The following is a 5340-nucleotide window of genomic DNA, read 5'->3' on the forward strand; positions in this document are numbered from 1 at the left end:
TCACCGCCTTTTGTTTCTCTCTCTACATCTCTATTTCCTTAAATTTTGTTTACTCTTTAAAATTGATGATTGATTCAACTGGTGTAATTTTCACTTATTAGATTTGGTAAAAGGAGTATTGTACGTTGTTTTTTCATGTACTTTACCCTTATTAAATTGATATGTTAGTAGTTAGTTTAGCAATTTGATTGGTTGTATGTGTTACTCTCGTGGTGAATCAACAAAGAACCTTACTATAAACATATGCTACTTCCAATACTTAATTTGATAATGATATATATCTTATTTGGCTTTCTACAGAACATCAAGATCATACTCATGGCTACAGCCAAGACAATTGTTGCTAAAGAAACAATTTACAAAAAGTCAAAGATAGAACCTTTATTTATAAACATTCATATTTTACTTTAATGGTCAAACAAGCTATATTCAACACAAATCTGATGCAAGTTTATTCATTTATTCATATATACAAATCTACCTACCATTTTCACCAAGAACTAACTCTGTTGCTTTTTTGAGATCAAGAGTTACATTACCACAAGGCTATAAAACAACAAGTGTTACTATTTTTCATGGCCATTTTTTAAAACAGCAGGTTCCAAGACTATAAAACAACAAGTTTTACTATTTTCCATGGTTTGTTTTTATTTAATGTCTTACTAGTTTATAACCCGTGGGAACCACGGTTATAAAATTAATCAAACTTTTATAGTAAAAACTAAAAATTATTAATAAGTTATTTTAAATAAATTATTAATTTAAGAGATATTTTTTATTAGTTATGTGAAATTATAATCATTGATTCAAATAAATATATAAAATTAACTTTTAATATATATTAGATATTTTTTATTTGTGAATTAATGAAAACAATAATTTAAAATTTAAAATTTAAGATTTAAAATAAAATCACATTAATGAGGAGGTCTAATAAATTTAAAATGGAAAACTAATAATAGATTGACAAGTGGCAACACATTAATTAAAATATCTAATATGGTGACATATGACAAAAGAGCTACTCTTTTATTAGTATAGAGATTTATATGTCTATGATTTCTATAAAATGACTCTTTTGTCCTATTATTTGTCTGTGCAGTAACTCAAGAGTTCAGAAGAGCTCGAAGAAGAAATGATGGCCAAAATCCCGAAATTCAAGGTTCGTCCGGTTAACAAAAATATAATAATAAAAAATATATCCATTTAATCATATTGTGACCTACAGTAAATAGAAATGAAGTTTTTTTTTGTGAGTTGCCTTAAACAAAATCAATTTCTTTTTTTCTTTTGTGACTTGCTGTAAGTAACAACAAATTTTCTAAATTTCTTCTTTTGCTTAGTATTTTAAACCCATATTGATGGAATCTAAGCTACATATGCTTACAGCTTTTCATATTTGTAGTTCTTCATGAAGTAAATTTTATAGAATAAGTGTAACTAATCTTCAAATTCGTTACAACCAAAGAAGTTAAGATTTTATATTTCCATTATTTTGTTTGTTAAATTTGTGTCTTGTTGTAGTAACAATGCAAGCTCAGAATGATGCCCCTTCTGACATGCAATGCGAAGACAAACTTCTCCTTCGGAGGGTAATTGTAATCCCATGAGCAACCCCTAAGGACATAACCCCTAAAACAGTAAGTAAGAACATATATCCGGTAAACCTTGACTTGGACATGCAAGGAGTTTCAAGTTTGGTATTGAAAAGTCTATGCAATTTAGGTCCTTAATCTTTTCTTGTGTTTGAAATTTATGTACATGTAGTTGTGAGTCATCTCTTATTATGACATGTATCGCTTGCATCGCTTGCAGCATGTACATTTATATTCTAGGTTCTAGGTTCAATAAATATATTCTTAAATGAGATGTGGAAGCTGATTACACTGTTTCTTTGCACTATTCTTACTATTAGGATGTCTTTGGTTTTTGGATTCCTATGGATTATGTCTAATAGAGCTCTAATTTGAATGGTGGGCAAGATGCATAACTGCTGCATTTTTTCCAATAGAGCTTTTAATTGGATGACAGGCAAAAAAACATAATTCTTGATCAATGGTTGTCATTTTTTAATTGCTTTTTTAAACCATTGTTAGAACTAGCGATTAAGTAGAAATTTGTTGCTATTAATGATGCGATGTCTTTAAACTTGTGGGCTTTTTTTGATGACGTATAACATTTTTTGATAAAAAAAAAAAAAGAGACGTGAGGTCATGGATCTTACACATGGGATTATAATGATGCTTTTAAATAGATTTTCTATGAAGTAACGTAATGATAAACATTTAACTATAACTTATATAAGAATATATATATATATATATATATATATATATATATATATATATATATATATATATATATATATATATATATATATATAATAAACAAAACCTAAAGTCCACGTGTCCATTGAAAAGAGCTAAATTTTTTCAAAGTTAATTACCTATTATACCCCTTGTTTCACCTACATATCAAAATATACAACGGCCTGTTTCCTTTCAAATTACTCAGTCATAACATTTGTGCGTATTAACTCCAAAATTCATTACATTCCCGTTTCATAGCATCTTATTATGGTGTTTCATAGCATCTTATTATGGTGTTTCATAGCATCTTATTATGGTATCCGATCTCATATATATATATATATAAGGTATGCTATCAATGGTATCAATTGCAGTCAATTTGATCGTATTCCGGTCAATATATATTTCAAACATATTATATCGATCGTTTCTTTAGTACATCGTGTTTCCAACGTTTTCAATCATCGCGCTCAAAAATCATCCACTCGATCACAGACGAAAATCGTCCACTCAATCACAGAAAAGAGTTGTTCGGTAACTTTATTAAAAGCCTACTTTCAAATTGTTTGTTTATTATTTGAATCTTCTTGTGTTTTTTTTAATGTCTGTGTTGTTTTTTACAAATCAGTATCAAGGGATTATAATGAGATGTTTTGGCATCATAGCAGAATCGTCGACTAGGTTTTATGGGTTTTCTAAGAATCTGCCGGTATCATCATCTTTTTTCTTTGTTCTCAAACATATGTTGTATTTTACCATCGTGTTTACAATTTTTTTTGAACGTGATTTGTAAAATTGTCGGATTTATGGTTTTGGAAGTATATTTTTCATTATATTATGATATAATATTCGATTGGATATGGATGGTTCTAGGAACAAATTGTCAATTTGACTTTTGAGTTTCATGAGATTTTAGATGAAGTGGGAAGGATAAGAAGAAACCTATTTTGGCATGTGTTGTAATGTATCTGTAAGCTTTTGGTTATACGTTCGCTGCATCTTTTTTCTCTTTAATCTTCATGAAAATGCTATGTGTACTTAGTGATATACTGATTCGGTTTAAGGCCTGAAGAATGATTTAGTTAAAGGATTTATCCTGCTGAAGAATTAGTCTAATAAATATGGCTTACAAATTCTATCCACCAAGTGCTCGATATAATGCCAAGGTGAGTTACAATTTAATGTTTTGACTTTTTATTGAATATGATGAAGATCATTGGTCAAAGAATTCAACTTTAGGTTTGTAGGACACTCTGACCATATCTAATGTAGTGAAATTTGGTTGAGGAACTGAATCTCCAAACTTCTTCTTTTGTTGAGGAAGTGATTTGTTTCATTAGCAGGTATCTTACCAAGTGAGTGACATTTCTAGGAACTTTAATATTCAAGAACGGTTTAGAAAAGATTGGTTCATAAAATGATTGAAACAAGAGCTTAAGCTTTTAAATACCTTCTCTGTTTCTTTAAATTTTTAGATAGAAACGAATTTTCAATTTGTTTTTGTCCAGGTCTAACCAATATTTTTATGTGTGATTTCGGTACCCATGATCTTCTTTCTGACAAGTTAATTGCATTCGTTTCTTTATTTTGAAAACTAGATGTGCCATTTCAATTTTAAAATTCTTAAATCCAAAATCAAATGTAAACCTTTGATTCCCTGTCGCTAAATTTGATGTTATTCTTGTGGACCTACCTTGGGAGGAATATGTTCATCGAGCTTCCGGTGTTACTAATCATATGGAGTATTGGACTTCAGACGAAATTATGAATCTCAAGATTGAAGCAATTTTTTTAATTAATTGTAATTATTAGGTTATTAATTGTTTATTTTGATTAATTTTCAGGCTATAGCTGACACACCATTTGTTCTGCTTCTCTGGGTTGGTGATGGAGTCGGCCTTGAATAGGGTCGACAATGTCTAAAGAAGGTATTAATTATGTCAAAACAAAATTATGGTTTTTTTTTTTATCAAAACATTCAATCATTTAATTAAATTTGTAAATCAATTTCCCTTTGTAGTGGGGGTTTCGTAAATGTGAAGATATACACCTGGATTGCACCATTATTCACATACTTTGTTTCAACACTCAAAGGTTGAATTTCATTAGACTATCTTAATTATTTTGGAATATGTTCATGGCATTTCCTTAGTTTTATGTTCAATTGTTTTTAGATACGATATAATATGAGTTTGTGTGTCTACAATTGATTGTAGATCTGATATGTTTTGTTTGAATGTAGATATGATATGATTTCTTTCATCCAATATGTTTAAACTTTGTTTGTACTTAAAAGGAGATCATTAATTATCATTATTTTATCTATGATAGTTCATTGAGAAAGCTTGAACAATTCCACTATGTTTTGTTTGTTTTGTTGTTACTGTGAACCTAATTATAGCATTGTACTTTCAAAGTACATTGCTATAATTATGAAGTTTGTATAAAGATACTCCAGTAGCCCGGACATTCAGTATTCATAGTTATCATTTAGTTTCCTATTTATTTCTATTCCATTTAATTATAAAAACTTTTAATGAATCTTAAAACTTATATCATATGAATTTTTTGATTAGTTTCCTATTTGCTCTGTGAGATTTTTTTAAATAAACAATTAAATGAATAATTGGTTATTGGCATGTGCTAATTTGATACTATCTTTGTTTTAGTCATTAGTTAGGAGGGAACAGCGAACACGAAGCAAAAAAGATAAATGAAGTTAATGTTATTAATATAAAGTTTCCTAAGTGATGTTTATATTAATATCGTTAACTATAAGATCATTAGTTAGTTGACATGGTTTTGCCATAATGTTAAAGAATATAAATACATCTAAGAGAAAATTACGTTTTTGGTCTCTTAGTTTTGCATATATTTGTAACTATGGTCATAACATTTTATATCTAATAATTTTCTTCCTTATTTTGATGCTTCATAATAGTTTTGTTTCTTAGATGGTGTGGCTATGTTTGTTTGGAAATAACATTTAATACATAAATCGATAAAAAAAAAAAAAAGTTGTAACAACCAA

The 5340-nt window shown here is 28.4% G+C and overlaps 1 long non-coding RNA gene across 1 annotated transcript; it reads left to right on the top strand.

Annotated features, from left to right (window-relative positions):
• Positions 1–2405: 2405 nt before the first annotated feature.
• LOC145071181 (uncharacterized) lies at positions 2406–4571 on the top strand. Its single transcript, XR_013690276.1, has 3 exons — positions 2406–2843; positions 2938–4237; positions 4330–4571. It is a non-coding gene; the product is annotated as an uncharacterized LOC145071181 (long non-coding RNA).
• The last annotated feature ends 769 nt before the right edge of the window (positions 4572–5340 follow it).

Source organism: Lactuca serriola, chromosome 8 (assembly GCF_051521515.1).
Source record: "Lactuca serriola cultivar US96UC23 chromosome 8, Lser_US96UC23_V15, whole genome shotgun sequence".
NCBI lineage: Eukaryota > Viridiplantae > Streptophyta > Magnoliopsida > Asterales > Asteraceae > Lactuca > Lactuca serriola.